At 41.8% G+C, this 18,592-nt stretch overlaps 1 protein-coding gene across 5 annotated transcripts in view; it reads left to right on the top strand.

Annotated features, from left to right (window-relative positions):
- Positions 1-18,592, top strand: part of sulf2b (sulfatase 2b) — a 107,950-nt gene that overhangs the window by 41,250 nt on the left and 48,108 nt on the right. For 4 of the 5 annotated variants that reach the window (XM_019349584.2, XM_019349586.2, XM_019349579.2 and 1 more), the window contains exon 3: positions 3,129-3,186. The exons of the other annotated variant lie outside the window; for it this stretch is intronic. The gene's annotated coding sequence lies outside the window, so the exon portion shown is untranslated. The remainder of the gene's footprint in view (positions 1-3,128; positions 3,187-18,592) is intronic. 5 annotated transcript variants of the gene reach the window in all.

Here is an 18,592-nt window from a genome sequence, read left to right on the forward strand (position 1 = left end):
AAGCGTTTCCTGTCATCGGAGATTTACGCATCTGAGGGGGGAAACAGGATCAAACAATCAAATGTGTCTGTGCAGACAAACGAAACCACACGAAAGGATCCCAGACCTGCCCCGTCTCTCAAAGTGATCAACATGAAAGCTCGTGAAGTTTCATTTGAGGTCACGCAGGTTACATTTTCTTTGAAACTACTGATTATGTGTCAAATTCAGAACTATTGCTGCAATATGACCCAAATAATACTTTTTATTCTCTATTTAATGAGATTACAATTGTATCGCTGTGAGATCTGGCTGTTATAATAAGGGAAAAGTTAATGGAGTTATCAGTCATCGCTGTACTTGAAAGGAGAGATGGCCCAGCCAGATTTATTGTAATAAAATGTGTGGACAGCAACAGGAACCCACAGTTTTATGTCTCTATTGTTTTATAGTTTGGAAAAAATGATTTGCCAAAGATGAGTGCTTCCCGTTTTCTGCAGACTGCACGACCTGACTGTGGAAGTCTGTTTCTGCCACTGAAATATGAAGTTGATAATAGTTTTGTGTTATTTTCTCACAAGTTGGAGTCAATAAGTGGAGATAATAACCTGTTAAGTGTTGAATTATGATGAGGATCTCTGTCAGTGCCTGCATAAAAATCTCAACTGTAGCTCAACACAACACACCTCACAACAAAGTGCAGCACAAGCACAATGAAAACACTGAACCTGGGTTTAAAGAGGACCAGAATGATCCAGAACAGAGTTTTGACACCTTCAGTTAACGACTAATTAAACCTGACGGGTACTTAAATACAAAAACACATGCAGAGTTCATTTTTCATGTGCTGCAGCCTCACACTCCAAACAGCTGATGCCATGGAGATATAAAGTCAGAGCCAGCTGTACGTTACTGTTAGTGTGCATTTTTAATTTCTTTTATCCCTTTATCATCCATCCAGAGTCAGAGAAGAGTCTATCCCACCTACCGCAGGGCGAGAGGCGGGGTACACCCTGGACAGGTCACCACTGAAGTACAATAAAATCAAATCAAACAAAAACATCCCTACAATAACTCTGAAGTACTTTTAGATTGCTCCATTGCTGCACTTCAAACTTGTCCTCAGAGCAAACATCAAATTCTCTTTCAAACTCTGAGGCTCTGGAAGTCTCCTGGCATACTCGAAGAATACGACAGCGGCACAGAAGCTAACCAAAGTACTGCTGTGCATGTGGTCAGCAGTGACATGGACTTCAGATTGAGAATATTTTCACTCCCTCATCTTCCCCAGACAGTTCTAATGTTACGCTCTTTAAATGCCATCAGACTTTGGCAGGATGGAGTCTGGAGGCTGCCTAATGGAAGAGAGGAGCTGCATCTCTGCCTCTTAGGCTACATCCACACTACACGGGTGTTTTTATAAACAGAGATTTTCCGTTTTGTTTTTTAAAAGAAAAATCCCGTCCACGCGTGCAGTTTTGAAAAACATCTCTGTCCACGTGTTAACGCCAAAAACGAAGTCAAACACGATCAAGAACATGCCAAGTCCTAACTGTGTAGAAACGTTGGCCAATCAGAAGTCTAGAATCCTGGGAGGGAAAGACTAAACAATACTAATGAAAAGTTTTTACTTAGTATTTTACTTTTCAAATGCCTTCATCATTTCAAATGTTCATAACTAAAGACAGTATTTTGGCTGGTGTAGACTCACAACTTAGGAATCGACGAAATGCATACAGCATACGTAAATTTAATTTTTTTTAAATTTATTTATTCAAAACCGACAATGACGTTGGCAGATAGTCAGATTAACAGCAACAGTATTTTGTCTCTATCCAACATTGTAGAAATTCATCTCATGTAAACAATAACGTGGCGCACAGCGTGACGTCAAAAAAGGTTCACACCTTTGATGTTGCGTGACTAAATCTCCTTTTACCTCGTGCACACGTAAACGCAAAAAAGAAGTTTGCAAAAATCTCCGTTTTCAGTGATCCAAAAAGCCATTTACGTGTGGTCGAAAGGCCCAAACGCTTAAAATCTGCGTTGTCAAAAATACCCGCGTACGTGTGGACGTGGCCTTACTCAGCTTTGGTGCTGCTAACATGTTCACTGAATAAAATAAAGTAACCGATCAAGGCAGGAGTGGAAGAGCGACCCTCATATTCGGTTTCTTGTATTTAAAAAATACTCAGTTATAGCGCACATTTAAACAGATTATCTTTGTTGGTGGGATAAACCTGTCTCCTCTCAGCAAGAAGGTCCTGGGTTTGAATCCATCTCTCCTGGTACCCTGACATCCTCCCAAAGTTTAACTGCCTCTTGCCTAATAACAGCTGGGATAGGGTTACACACACACACACACACACACACACAGACAGTCCTGTTTTCATATCTCTGTGGGGACATCTAATTGACATAATGCTTTCCCTAACCCCTAACCCTAACCCTCAGCCTAAACCTAAACCTAACCATAACCTAATTGTAGCCCTGACACTAAAACACCATGTTGAGTCTCAAAAATGCCTTCAGACTCTTGGGGACGGTCATTTTGTCCACACAAGCAGAGTAATATTCCAATTTCTGGTCCCCACAAAGATATGTAAACATAGTGCAAACACACAGACGACCCTGAACTGAAAAGATGGATGGATGTGTAAAATCCATACTGCTGCTGACTTGTTCACAGCAGGACTTTGTTTAGCTTCTGTACCAGTTTTCCTGATTTGGCTTCTCCAAACCGGCAGCCTGCTGTTACTATCAGCTGTGGGAAATCTACAAACCATTACAACATATCCAAACTAAGACTTTAATTTAGAAAAGCTGGTTTTAGTGTTTATCTCTGTTTAATCTTCACGATTTCTTCATTTCTTCATTTTATTCGTAATCTGTTTTTCCCTTGCTTGTAAAAATCAAGCCTGTGCATGCGTATGGTTCATTTTTGACGTTACGTACAATCAGCATGCACAAGATGTCTCGCAGGCATTCAGAAAATGTCCTCTTCCTTGATAACTGTCTGCTGGAATGAGCACCGGTGCCTCTGGGGACCGCTGGCAGGACTTTCAAACACCTCAGTGATGTTTCCCGTGATTGCGTCACCTCGTTTGTTTGTGTGTGTTTAATCTAATGTGTGTGTCTGTTTGTTTCAGGTCCCTGCTGAGCCCAGCACTGTCAAACACTTGCCACACTCTACAGCATCAGCACAAGGTAACACGTGCACATGCACATACACATTGTACGCCTTCACAAGCCCCGGACCAAAACTAAATGAGTAACTGTAACCTGAACCCCCAAACGGTCCTTTGAAGCTCCGTCCCAAAGTGAGTGAGGACCGAAAACGTCCTCACGTCCAAGGTTGGTCCTCACAAAGACATATGTACCGCTGTGCACTCAGACGCGCTCAGGACCAATTAGTTATTGGTGTGTGATGAATTCGTCACTGTGTGCCTCCTGCGGCCAGGCTGCTACAGCTGGTCAGACGCAGCATCCATCACGAGAACCAACAAATAACCGAGCCGTGCGTGTTTCTCATCTGTAACCATGGTTACATTTGGGTGCATTTTCTTTGAAAAAGCTTTTACGCAGTCGGCAGCGTTGTGAGGCGCTGTTGTGTGGCGAAGACGTGCGAGTCTCTGGATGTTTCAGTGCTCTGCTGGTTTTCATGTTTTAATGTGTCTGTCAGAGCAGCCAGAGGTCAAAAGGTCAAGCCGCGCTGCAGCTAACCCGCTAACTGATTAGTTCAGCCTGCTGCTGGCAACAAGGCTGACTGCGGGAGACACACACACACACACACACACACACACACACTCTGCCAAATGATGCCAGAGGCCCAGTAGGCTGCAGCATGCCATTACTCTCTCTCGGTGGATCTTGTTTCTGAGGCGCCTCAGTGGCTCCGTCCCTGCAAAGCTGGAAACACTCCCATTCTTCTTCTTTACCTTCCTCTGTTCCCAAAGTTGTTTTTTTTAATGTTTCTGCTGTTTTATCAAAGCTATATTATCCATATTTCAGTACAAAACTCAAATCTTTATTAGCATGTATAGAGGTGTCCCGAAGCTGGCACTCTCTGTTTTCACATGAGCCTCTTAAAACGTTGGAAGAAGCAGGTCTGGACATTTACCAGAGTTTTTGCCAGGGAGCACACAGCAGGACAAACGTGGTCCCACTACTGGAAATACTCCATCGGGTTTGGACAAGAGAGCCCCGCTGCCTAAGATGTCATGTCATAGCTGGAGAGAGGATTCAAGTGAAGGACATAAAGCAGGTTAAACAGCAGAAAGCAAACCTGTTGTTGGAAGATAAAAAAAAAAAAAAAATCTCAAAATTAAAGCAAAACTGAAATTCAAAAAAAGGTTCACAACACAAACAAGTGGATTATTCAAAAAGTCTACAAAGTTAAACATTAAAGACGTCAGGCTGATATTTGGATCAGATATCAGTCCACTGAAGCTGGATCGGATAGTCGATGTATTCAGTAGAATGACAGCATAACGTGTGGCTGACACAGCAAGTGAAGTTTATGTAAATAGCACGTTTTGGACACTACAGTCATTTAAAAAAAAAACCCAGAAAAGTGGGAAAAAGGATAGATAAGATAACTTTATTGTCATTGCACAGTCATACATAGTACAATAGTACAATGAAACTGGACAACTGTCCCACATCGGCACTACGTACAACACAACACAACACAACACAGTAACTTAAGTAATACAAAGAAGAATAAGTGTATGTTTATTGCACCTTGTTATAAATATAAATATTGTTATTGTTGTTACACCCCAAAAAAGTCCAGGGAGGTAGTGAATCAGGTCAGCTGTTAGCATTGATTAGGGCTGACAGAAATAATACCAAAAATAATAAATAATTGGTTACAACAAAAGTAACGCAGTTACAATGACAATAATAATGATGGTATGCCCATCGGACCTACCAGGTGGGTATCCATGAAACATCTCAGACATTACGACCCAAATGATTTATAAGCAATGAGTAATACTCCTAACTAAGTTAGCAAACCTGTTTAAACTGAGCCTCACACTTGCTTAGACATAAAGAACTATTCCCAAATCATACCCTACAGTGAGGGATGGAGATTATTGATTGGTACACTGGTATCACTACTCCATACTGGATGATACTCACAGCCACGCCGCGGGTATCAGGTCAAAACTAGAAAAGCTGAATGAGGAACATTTTAACTTTTCCAATGTCACTGTGGGCTTCAAACTGGAGGAGAAAGTAAACATCAGAGAGCCTGTAGCAGAATAAAAAAGGCAGAACGTCACTGGAGGTCGAAGCGTGGTCAGGGCGACCCTCCAGAGTCATTTACAGCTCCTTTAAAACAGTTTGGGCAATCCTCGTGTCAACTATTAATACTGTGTCACTGTACCCAGGCTCCTGACTCTCTAGAAGAAGCTGAACCTTTCACATTAAAACATGTTTCTAATTAAAAGCCATGCAGATGTCAGCAGTTAGTGAATCTCTGCACTGTTTGAGCCTTTCAGTTTTACTCTAAATCATCTTTTTTACTCTTGAAGAACATTTCTCATTACTTCAGTTCATCTTTAGTTGTTGTAACTCATCATAATTAGGACTTGATCAAAGAAAGCACTGATTGACTGTCACTGGTCCAAAATACAAGTTCAGATGTTTTAAGTTGAACAAATTCTTGTATCTCTCCATTGGCTTTACTCGCTTCAACAATTAAAAATCCTTCTGTCTGAAACTGGATGAATGTAAATTATATTTCTGACATACTAAAATATACAGGAGATGACTCAGCGACATGCCCTTTGCTGTCATGTACCTGAACTGTGATTAACAACCCTGCAAAACGAGGTTTGAAATGCTTTTCGTTCTTTGCTTATTCTTTTCTCCATTAGTCTGTAGTCCTGACGTGATCCTGAGAAAACCAAATATTGTGCTGATTGCTGAATCCTGCTCACTGTGAGCTGAACAACAGAACAACAAACACGACTACCATTTACTGGGATCCGTTTGCAATTTGTATTTTTGTGATGAGCTCAGTGTGCTTCTCCAACTGTGGAGGGTGGGTGGGGGGAGCTTTCAGACCAGTCATCATCTCCAGTTTGTAAAAAACACAGAGCACTTCTGAAGCTTTCATTTCAGATGATATGCCTCTTTGTGACGTGAAAGGGGGGAAAAGGGACCTGGTAGTAAATGGAAATGGATTCATAGGACGTCTGTTTGGACTGGTTTCATCTGAGTCAGTAATCAGAACAAATGACATATTTGGGTCCATTTCCTGACATTATCACTTCAGTTTTTGTTTTTGTTTGTTTGTTTGAAGTCTGTATCGAAGGATTCATCACATCCCTGCAGCATGCAGATCATTAGTGTCTCAACATTCAGTCGCCTTTGTTGATAAGATTGTAAATCTTGTTAACAAAGACTTTAATATGTCTCAATAAACACTGTTTGGATCATTTCGGGAGGCAAATCTTGCTTTGGGGTTCCTCTACTTTAGTGAGTTTGGCCTTTCAGGGACAGCTGATTGACATCGCTGTGAAGTAAAGAATACACTGGATGCAAAAGACAAGACCGAAGAAGTCAACACAGTAATCGTTTTATCTTATTTCATTTATATAATTATTGTGTGCTAAAGTTTGTATTGAGACTGGAGGAGTAGGAGTAAAGATGGGGTAGCAGCAGCTGTCCAGAGATGCACAAGGACACCACCCTGAAGGGGGGATCTGCCAAAACTTGCAAAAACCAAAACAAAGCATGTTTTGATTTTTGTGGCACGTCGACTGGTAAGTTTGGCATCACACCTCTTATTTCCGCGGTGTAGTAATTCACATTTGTACAGCAGTGTGACCGAATGATGTATTTTGAAGAGTTTTCGGGAAACGATCGAGCCCTGCGGCAGGGGCGAATGAAAGCCTTGTGGTTCTAATTCGGATATATTTCTCCAACACTCCTCATATTGTGAGGATATAATAAACACGTGTGCCTCGCAGGAACACTGGTGTGGCTCTAGATGTATTTTTCACTGACTGCTTGGCTGTATGGCCCCCTCACTGTGGTGTTACAGCAGGGATTTATAACGTTATTTTCTCACATGCCGGCGGGGATCAGCTTCTGTAAGCAGGCAGAATCCGATGGAGGGACCTGGTACTGGCCTGTCATGCTTTTCTATTTGCTTTAATGAGCTCACAAAGGATGGATGGATGGATCGTGTCTGCAGCTGCTCTTTTAGTCTACATCTCAGTGTAGCCCATAATAATCAGAATCAGCCCGGTTACCATGACAACAGCAATCAAATAGTCGAGTGAGAGATTTTCTCTCCACCAGTTGGACCTCTCTCTCTCTCTCCTGTGTCCTTTTTTTCACTTTGACGGGTTTTTTTCCTGCAAACTCACCGTCATCTGTTTTGCAGGACTGAATTTGAATCTGAAAGCTCTTTTGTTGTTTGTCTGAAAGGAGACAAACACACAAACAGCCCAACGTACACACACACACACACACACACACAGTGTCGAGTCGATCAGCCAAATGAGTGCTGCAGAAACTGTGAAGCTTACACAACTCTTGCCGTGCACAGGAGAACAAACGAGTTTCTGAACTGACTGTCGATTTAAATGAGTAAGGCTTGTAACAGTTTGTGCCGAGGAACATAAATTCACTGCATTAACTAGTGGAAGAGCAGGACCTGGTAGGGAGGTCGTTCAGTAGAGTCTTAAGGTCTTGGTGTGTGTGGGCTTTATACCGCACAGTTAGTCATTTTCCTTTAGTGGCACTTATTAAATATCTTTTATTCCTTAATTGAAGTCTGCCTAATGTGGACTGTGTTCTGCATTCTTAAGTGATGTCTTGCTAATAACTAATTCTCCAGCAGTTTGACACTTATTAACCTACACAGGTTCATTATTCTAAAGTTGTCTCCTCTTCACACTTATTAAATCCATTATAGCACAAAATTACAGCAATTAACTGACTGTATTCTTAAGTGAAGGGTGAGAAACTGAAGGTCTGCAGAGATACTCTTGGCTTTTTCCCCACTCGATAATAGCTCAGGTATCTCTGTCATTAATGATCTATTTCATTTTCAGACATCATTATGAAAACATTTTAGCTGAAGTGTCATGGCGTTCATGGCGTTCATGGACTTTCATCCATTAACCTGTGCATTTTTCCACAGAGTAATTCACTCCAGGAGAAAAAGGAGCAGTCATGTTTAAAAGTCTGAATGAAAATGATCAAAACTGAGCCCCTAATAGATGATGTTAAACACCTACTGAACAAATACACTGTGTGGCTGTGTGTCTAAGATGTGTTTGAGGTGGCTGCAGCTCAGGTCAAGCAGGGCACCTATTCATCAGGAGGTTGGTGGTTCAATCCCCGTCTGCTCCAGTCTGCACTCATGGGCAAGATAATAACCCCAAGTTGCTTTCCGATGCATCCTTCAGAGTATGAATGTGTGTGAATGTTAGTTAGAAACACTTATGTAGAATGAGTTTGTGTGAATGTAAAGCGCTTTGAGTGCTCAGAGTAGAAGAGCGCTATATAGGAACCAGTCCATTTACCAAGACTCATTTAATAAGTATCAGCTTACTGATGAGTTAGTCATGAGTTTGAATTTGAAACACTTTAGAGTCCTTTGGACACTTTTAACCTGTCATATAGATCAAACTTTGTTTTGATTGGTTTTCACAGTGTTGAGTCCATTTAGATGCAATCTGAGTGTTTTGGCTTCAGCCATCTCAGTTTTTTTGAAACTAGACATAATTCTGACTCCAGTAAGGACCATCATTTACAAAACCCCCCCATATTTTTCAGTAGTGAGCGAGGCAATAAAGTCATCAGGAAATATGTTTACTAAGGTCAAGAAGTAAGGTCACTTCCTCATAGACTTTTCTCCTATCAGAATTCGTTTTGTTGCCTGTGGAGTCGCCCCCTGCTGGATATCAGGCCTCTCTTCTGTGGAACCAGCTCCCAGTTTGGATTTGGGACACAGACACCTTCTCTGCTTCTAAGATTCGGCTTAAAAGTTTCCTTTTTCATAGTTGGGGCTGGATCAGGTGACTCTGAGTCATTAGTTAGGCTGTGATAGGTCTAGGCTGCTTCACATCATGGATGGATTCCCATGATGCACTGAGTGTTTCTTCTTCAGCCACTATGTGTTGACACACCTCTCGTTAGTTGTTGTTGATCTGTCTCTCTTCCACAGCATGTGTTTGTCCTGTCCTCCTCCCCTCATCACCAGCCGGTCGGCAGATGGCCCCGCCCCTCCCTGAGCCTGGTTCTCCTAGAGGTTTCTTCCTGTTAAAAGGGAGTTTTTCCTTCCTACACTCGCCATAGCACTTTGTCATACCTTACCATACGATATAAAGCACTTTGAAGAGACTCATCTTGTGATTTAATGCTTTAGAAATAAAACTCAATTGAATGCAGGTTTAAGGTGCTGCCTCTCTCTTTCACACACAGTCTGTGTGTGAGGCTGCACTCCACACAGTCACATTTTAGAAACCTTGATGTATTTTTATGTTTTCACCACAGTCTGATTGGAATAAATGTCCTTTCAAGGCCTCTGCACTGCTTTTTAAACTGGTGGAATATCCTTTTCCTCTGTGTGTGTGTGTGTGTGTGTGTGTGTGTGTGTGTTGTTATTGAAGGTTTTATTATGTTAAATCTGTTACTTTATTTCAGTTACTATGAGTATTGTAGTTATTATTTATGTGTGTTTATGAATTCCTTTGAAAAATGTTATATGAGGTTCAGATGCCAACGCTTGGGGTCGGTTCTAATGTGGCACCGTGATTCACTTTAATGACACAAAATAGCAGCTTTTAGTTCCTCAGAGCTCTGCTGAGAGCTTTTAGACATGAATACACACACACACACACACACACACACACACACACACACACATCAAAGTCTTCACGGTGTGCGTCTCTTAGTGTGTGCAGTGTCAGAGGTGAGCATTTAACATGAACACATCTTTCTAATGGAGGCAGTAATTACCTTCTGGCAGCCCGATAACACAACTTATACTCACACACACACACACACGCCGTCTTTCTGCATCCTGTTTGTCACTTTAAAGCAGCTTTTTGCTTCCTTGTTTGTCACATTGCGCAAAACAAAATTACCATATAAATGAATCTGGAAAAACAATCACTGCAGCGATCCTCACTTTGGCTAATTCTGTGTTTCTAATCGTGTTTTTTTTATTTCTGTCATGTATTCGTTCTGTTTTTTTTGTCTACATTCTTCCTTCATCGTTGAAGGATGCTGCTTTTATTCTCCTCCCTGCACTGTGGCCTCTTTATTTTTGCTCGTGTTTCGTTTTCTGCGGCTTTGTCTTTAGGCTTTTGTGAAACTTGGTCTCGTCCAGCTCCGGGTTACAGTCAGTAAAAATCAAAGGAACTAGTAAACTGAATTATTTAGCATCATAAATCTGAATCTGACTGCAGACGGTAGCAGCACCTCAGAACCTGTTATGTGTCAAAAATAGCTGCACTCTGTCTTCTTTGAGGACATGTTTTGGGTTTTGTTTTTACAGTTATTCTGTAGCACAGTGTTGCTAAAGTTCATTTAAAGCACGTTTAAATATTTGTCTCATAAACACAAGAAGAAACTCTCAGGTTAAAGAATTTGGAGTGCAAGTTGAGCAAGATTGGCTCATTAAAGCATGTGTGCAGATGAATAGCTGGGCTAGTGAAGTGATGAGATCCCTAATGCACAGTGTCGCTTCCATCCATCCATTTTCTGCCACTTCCCCAGGTCCTGGTCAGCGGGATCTCAGGCTCAGCTGAGATGCTCAGACTTCCCTCGATCAGGTGGACATCGAGGTGTTCCCTGAATTCATCTGTGCAGCTGTGTCCTCTCAGTCAGTTTAGAAACGATTATATAAAATGGTTTTGTTTGGGGTTTTTTTAACCAGTATTCTGGTTTGTCATTTGTCTGAATCTCTGCAATGGAGATGAACAGTGCAAAGTTGCTATGAGCCACTGAGATGTAGCAGAAACACATTAATTAGGACGATGATCCGACTCGTAAGAATAACGCTGGTCTTCTAAGTCTTCTGGAGGGCTACAAATCACACGAGGACTATTTCAGAACCAGAGCATTTTGTCTTTTATTTTGAAAAGCTGACCTAATGATTTGTGGCATTAACATGTTTTAATGCTTTGTATCTTGTTTTATTCAATCTGAACAAGCCCATAAAACAGTCCGTGATCACTGTCGGCCTCTCTCGGTTTTTATTACCGCTGTTCATTTTAAAGCTCTGTTTTTTAAACCTTACGATGTAACTACAGCTCAGCCCATGCAGCAGTATATTAATGACTAACCTGGTATTGTGGATGGATTATCTCAGTTGTTCTCCTGACTGAAGTTTGGTCCGTTTACAGCATCCTGCCAGGCGATTGCATTTGTCCCTAACCATCGGGAACCCTCACGTTAACTTTTATCGAGTGGAAAAAAGTTAGCGTTCATCCTCCAGCTTCACTGTGTTTATGTTATGCTAACATAGCTGTGTCGCTAGCGATCACGTAGCACATCATTATATACCAGCTAGCCCAACTTCAGTAACCCTACAAACGTCACTGCTGTTTAGTTTTCTGTCTTCATTTACGTTGGAAGTGATAGCAGAGCTGTACGTTTTAATTTTTTCAGAAATCTCTCAGTCAGAACATGCTATATCATGTTTAGGTGGAAGCTAGCGAGCTAACTTCCTGCTAACTTCTAACTCTGTTGTATTTAATAGATCCTGTTTTCATGGATGCCTGGATGTTAAACTTAATTGTTACACCTGGTAAAGCAGCAACGCTGATCATTTTATTAAAGATGAGAGAATTTAGACAGTTTTTAACTCTCAGTGATGCTGCAGTGATCGTTTGACTTTGGGACCTGCAGCGGACACAGCTAATGACGTCAGACTTAGGCTGCGTTCACACCGAACGCGATAGAGGCGAGCGAAAACGCCCTAAACGCCCCTAATTTGACGCGTGCACATTCGCACCTCAACGCGTGTCCAAGAAAAACCCATCGCGCCTCAAAATTGCATCTTTCCATGCGCGTGGACCGGAAATGTGGGAGGAAGTTGTGCCAGATGTGTTGTGCTGCAGATGTCCTCTGAATAAACACATTATCTTGTTAGCGGAAAGGTATTTGTACATCAGTGGGAAAATAGCGGGACAGTAGGCGGGCTTGCTAGCTTTTGCGCGGCTTTATCGGGTCAGTCTGAAAATTAAAAAGGAGAATGAATGAACTTACCAGGTTGCCCGATCTCCTCACTTCTGTGCCTCCAAGCTCGGTCCTTTTTATTCCTGTCTCGGTAGAAGTAGCAGCTGGCATCATACAGCTCTGGGTGATTAGCCACGGCAGTGATGAGTTTTTCCTCCATACTGAATGAAGAATGAAGGGCTTTGGTTTGATCTGCCCCTGTGACCTGGTTACAGCCACGTCACCGGCCTCCTGATTGGTTCATATTTTAGAGTTCATATTTTCCTACTCCAGCGGTTGGCGCGGTACGGGCGTGTGCACAAAATGCAGCACACAATCTGACACGCGTGGTTTTCTTCGCGAGTCAAACGCGCCCCACGCGGTACACTGATGCGCGTTTCACGGGTTTTGGCGTTTTCGCGACGCAAATCTGCTTCCGCATGTTCGCCGGATGCGCAATCGCGTGTCATCGCGCTCTTTCCATTGACTTTACATGTACACCTGACGCTCTGGCCGCCTCTATCGCGTTCGGTGTGTGCGCGCCGTTAAAGACCAGATTAGCTTTTTATTAAACGCAAAGAGAGTGAAAAAATGCAACCGTGCACTTTGCCTGTGAAAACACAACATGGCTGACAGAAATTGCCCAGCCGGTTCAGCTGTATCATTTGTGACACAAAGAGCTGGCTCTGAGATAAATATTAATTATTGTGATGATCTGGAGTTATTGTTTGACACGTGCAAAACCACATTTAGAGCAAAACAGTCAGATTTGCAATTAATCCAATACTTTGACCTTAACTTTTGACTGCTAGTAGGAAGCTTCTCAAAAACGGTCGAGGTGCTGATATATATTCAGTGCAAGCAGAGCTCATACAAATTGTTTTACGAGTCATTTATTTTTGGCTATTTACTTTTTCATGCTCATGATAAAGGATTTTCCCTCGAGCGGCAGTTATTCTGGGCGAAAGTGTGACGTTTAGCCGTCAGATGTATGCGAGCCGTTGCATTAGCATTTCATTTCATCACCCAGACGGGAGCTGCTGTGAGAGGAGCTCCTCACCCGGGGACAAAAGACCGTCTTTCAATCCGTCACTCCCTCCGTCCACGACGCTGCTTGTCATTCGGGAGTGCTGCGAGATAGGAAGAGTTCATTATTCTGATAACTCATCTCACGCTCGTCTTTTTGGCTTTTCCACTCTCGTCTTTCCTGCCTTGCGACCGCGCCGTCCACTCTGGCCTCTGCGCTCCATTTAAACTCCTTGCGTGTTTATGTATCCCTGCCTCAGGGCCCAGACAGAACAAAGTGTTAGTTTCAGTTACAATTTGGATTTCCTACAAATATGAAAACAAGATTATTCAGATAAAATTATTCTTTTTGCTTCCTGACATAACAAAGTCTAGTTCTGTTGCCTAGCAATAATATACAAAAATGACATACATTGCATTTGCAGCTGAAAATATGTTTACAGGAAACTCAGTGATGATGAAGCATTGCCTTCAGACAGCAGTACCGGCAAACTGGGAGCGGCCATCAGCTGTTTCCCTAACGCACATCCTAATAGCAAATCTCAAATCCAAGCTGCTTCAGTCTGCATAAACCTGCAATCCCTTTGCAACCCACCTATGTCCTGTCCTTTGCTACTGATGCCTGATTGCTGCTATGAGAGGTCTCACTGCTGCTTTGTCTGCCTTTAGACTTTCCACGTACACTGAGAGGAAGAGCAGGATGCTCCCAGAACAACACCATTCATCCATAATAAATCTAAATTAATTATTGAGTGTATATAAATATAAATTACTGCAGATTAAATACTGGGTTTGATTTAAGTGGTCCTGATGTTGATTGGAAATGAGTTGATTTAATCAAATGAGAAATAATGGTAATTTATGTATTTAGTCAAAAAAACAGTCACTGCTGGGAAAACTGTGGCTGGATTATTGCAGCTGTGTGAAATAAACCTTTGAAAACCTTTGGTTCCTTCAGTCGGGGACGTCTGTGACCGTTCACGGTCAGTTGTTGTCTTCAAAGTGACTCTTCAAATAATCAGCTCCCTCTTGATAAAATCAACGGTTTACAGGTGATTTCATTTTTTCACATTCAATAGTTGAGGTGATGAACTGTCAACTGATTCTAAGCAGATTACACAGATTGCCTGTTGGGAGGCAACCTGTCTGTCACATCCAGCTCAGACTGACCGCGCTCCTCTCCGACTCGTCGACCATGGTTTGTAAAAAACAGAGACAGATCAGCTCAGCCTTGAATATCTTTGCAAATGGGAAATTGATCCAGCTGATTACCAACTGATTGTATTGTTGTTATATTCCAACATAAAACAAGGTTGCCGAGCACCTACATGTATTCAGCTAAATCCATCACTATCTGTAGAGGACTTTCTGTATTTCTGAGGAGCATCGATGAATTTCTGTCTGGACTCAAAATGTAGTCGATGTGAATTTAAAGAGAAACAGAATCGATGAGCATTTCCTTCCTCCTGTTCCTTTTAATGTTCATTTGTTTTTATGTGTATTAACACTTGTTACTTTTATATTGATTGACTGATTACTAGTACATTGATGTAGCATACCAAACAGATTGCATGTAAAGGCAGCTTCACCCCATTCAATCAAACTGACTGCGACTGGTTGCAGACCTGTTGCCAGTCTTCAACCATTTCAAAGGCAGCAAGATTGCAGGTTCATTGCATACTTCTGTCTTAATTTTGGTCATGCTGTTGAACGAATACCGCACACTAAATGATTCTACACATGTAAATCCAGTGAATTCTGAGCTGTCAAATGCAGTCAGATCTCATCATTATGTGCATAGCATGTTTTGGTGTTGATACCTTTATACAGAGAGAGAATCCCACCCAGTACTGGGAGGTTGAACGGAAAGTGCTGCGGTGAGTTTCAGGTTCACCCACGAGCGCAGGGTTTGCATTAGCCTGGATGCGTCTGTGTGGCACTTCAGTTTATTTATTTCATGCTGATACTTTTTTTTAAATCATAAAGATAAAAAGCATTTTTATTGTTAGTGTTCAAAAACACTAACAACACTGTTATTATATCGATGATCAATTTGTTATTTTTTCAGCTAAACGACCAACAGATAATAAACTTTCTTTATTAGCTTTTATAAACACTGCGTGACCACATAAACCTGAAGAAGCTCTGAATGATATTAGTGCTGAAGGCTCTCTGTAGCTGACTGTGTTCTTTAGCACAAACTTATTTGAAAGGAAAATCCCAGGATTCTCTCTTGAAGGAGCTCAAGTGACCTCAGTGGATTTAAAGGACATTTGTATCTTTGTTTTTCATCATTCGAGGGCGAGGTTTTTGCTCTGATGGTGGCAAATATTCAAAGCAAATGGAAATCAGCTGATCATCAGCATCGTCAGCATTTTTTAAAGCGGCTGGTTGGCTGTGCTCTTTCAGAGAAATGCCTTTTCATTCTTTGTTTCCTCTTTTCATTCTTTTCTCTGACCTTATCGTCTTTGAATTTCCTGATGAGATATCAGATTTTCATCGTTTTCTCTTCGTTATTAGGACTGTGTTATAGTTAAAGGCTTTCAGCGTTCAGGAGGATGGTGCAGTCCTTCTTTTTCTCAAAGTTAATTTCATTAGTATGCCTTCACACACCCGTGATATGTAGTGCACTCTATGAAGTCTATAACTGTATGTATGACTGATGTGTGCAAATGAGATGGAGGATAAAGGCATAGAGAGCTGATGATGTACATGGGAGGTGTACAGATGGAAGGAGCATTAAAGAGATGAGTGGAGGTGTAAATGAGGCAGTGGGCGGAGTCTGTGGTGTGGAAGATGGATGAGACGCGAGAGGACGTGTTGTGCAAATGTGTGTAAATGGCCGACTGCATTCAGATGATGTGTGTGTGTGTGTGTGTGTGTGTGTTAGCACAAAGTGGATGGAATCTCTTAAAGGAATATTCCAACTTAAAGCAGGAAAACTATGAACAACAAGATGGCGATCCTTACTTGCCTCATTTGCGGGGGGGGTGGGGGGCTGAAAGGAAGAGCAGTCTAAAGGTCTTATTTAAAACATTGTCCATGTTTAATATGAACAATAGACAAAATGCCACAATAGCTGAGAACAGTCATTTGAGAGGTGTCTGTGGCTGACAGCAATCTTTGAAGAATAATTGATTATTGAATATCTGATAGGATTGAGTGGGAAAAGTCCGTCCCTGCTCTGCACCTCCCCACACTGGGAGCACAGCAGAGGAGAGACGGGGGAAGTGAAGATGATGTGTTACCATAAGTGCAATAAAAGCTTCCCATCAAGTGCTAAACTGAACATCACAGGAGAGGGAGCTTCACTAAAGGCGTCACTTTAATGCAGCACGCTTTTCGCTTCAATCACAAAATACAAAAAGGAAATAGAAAACATCCGTTCAGCCTTTGCTGTTAGCGCTCCTTCTGGTTTACTGCAGCTGACTCTTGGTAATGTAACAGTAACAATGTAAAGTGACCAGTTCACACTGATACCTGATCTGGTTTTTGGTTTATTGTGGCTGGTAGCTGGTACAACAACAGGCCCGGTGAATCTGTAAGGGCAACCAAAGTGATAATAATAAATCCATTGTTCGGTTTGTTGGGCCATCCAGCTTTCTTGGATGTTAGCAGAAGTCATTTAGGGGCACTTGCTGTAAAATCTTCAGCCTTGTCTTCTCAGAGGTTTTTCTTAAGCTTGTTGAAATGGTTTCTGATGGTGGTAGAGACACGAAAACATCAGCAGGCTGAGAGCTGTGCTGGTCGTGTGGAGCCGCTGACATTGTCCTCATCAATAAAGCAGCCGAAGAGCGGTGAGGTGATGAGAGCCGTCACTCTGCTTCACAGCCACGCTGCCTTTAAATCATTCAGACCTGGACGCCGTTTGAGCGTTTAAAGAAAACACATACAAAAACACACAAAATCATCAAAGTCAATGAATTGATTTGAAACTGAAGAAAAGCTAAACTGTTATTTTTATTTCCTAATTAAAAAGTTTCTCTTAGTCCAATATTAGGGAATAATAATGGTCTGTAGTGACTCCTTGAGGCTACAGGAGGTATTGCAGTCACATGTGAAGGTGAAATAACGTAAAAGTCTGAGTGGTGAGATAAAGATGTTTGTCCTGAGTGTATATGAACAATTTAAAGATCATTACAGCCTAACCGTTGTCTGCAGAGCAAGAATGTGTTCAGGACAATTCAAGACAAATCAGATTGTAGCGTTTATCCACATCATCGCTGCGTACATTTACTAGAATTTGTCTCAGGTAGTTTGTTGCTGCCCGTTTTATCGAATGTAATGCTCGGTGTTGAAAAGGCTTTTCTTCTCTAGCTGGTTATTAATAATGGAAGCACCTTAATCAGCTTTTGAACAGGAGGTAGGAGTGTCCAAAGGTCAGAAGCTGCAGTGTGTGGTTCCCAGGTGGCAACCTTCAGGGCTGAAAAATGAAGCCGCTACACAGGCGACACAAACCGCCTCTTGATTGGCAGGTGCTGCTCTGCAGGGGGCTGCAGCCAATCAGTGTCTTCGAGGTCTCTGACCCGAACTGTCCTGTTTGTGCTTGTTTTACCTTCTGGAGCATTTCTCATGGAACCTTTGATGAGTAATATGCTTCTCCTTGACCATGATTTAAATTTTAGGATTTCAACGAGTATAATATTACTTGGATACATTGAAGACATACGTGACTATGTGTTGCACCAAGCTTGCTAACAAAGCTGGCTAGCGTTAGCTTATAATTTAGCACGCCACCCTCTCATCCAGATATGGTCACTCCTGGCTACAGAAAAACAACATGGCGGTGTCCAAAATTCTAACGTTGAGGCTTCAAATTGCAGCATTCAAAACCAATGGGTGACATCACGGTACGCCCACCTTTCATATCCAGTCAACGGTGCTTCCACTGATTCATGGAGGTTGTGTAATAAGAGCTTTCGTTATGCCGTTTGTGGATTTCTCCATCTTTGACGTTACCATTTATGTTTTTTTTGAATGGGACACTCCACCAGAATAATTTACTGTCAGCGCTGTCCTTGGTTAACCCCGTCTTTCATTCGTTTAGGGTGATTCATGAAACACATTTGTACCAAAATGAAAAACGGGATTTGTTTTTCAGACACTAAACAGGTTCAACGTAAGAAGACGAATTCAGTATTTGACAACACTGTATTAATAAACTAGGCAGTCATTTAACATCCTTATAAAACTAAAACTGTAAAATGTAGTCTGATGATTATTATTGCTGTAATTTTAGAGAGGTGTCAAGTGAGGACCACTTTATTCTTCTGTCAGGGGTATAGCGTGGGTGTTACACTCCACAAGACTGTGAGAGCCCAGTTGGAGTCCAGTTGGAGAGAGTAGCTCAAATTTACAGGGAGATGTTTGTATTGTTTTTCACAGGAAAAAGTTC

This window comes from Oreochromis niloticus, linkage group LG20 (assembly GCF_001858045.2).
Source record: "Oreochromis niloticus isolate F11D_XX linkage group LG20, O_niloticus_UMD_NMBU, whole genome shotgun sequence".
Classification (NCBI taxonomy): domain Eukaryota; kingdom Metazoa; phylum Chordata; class Actinopteri; order Cichliformes; family Cichlidae; genus Oreochromis; species Oreochromis niloticus.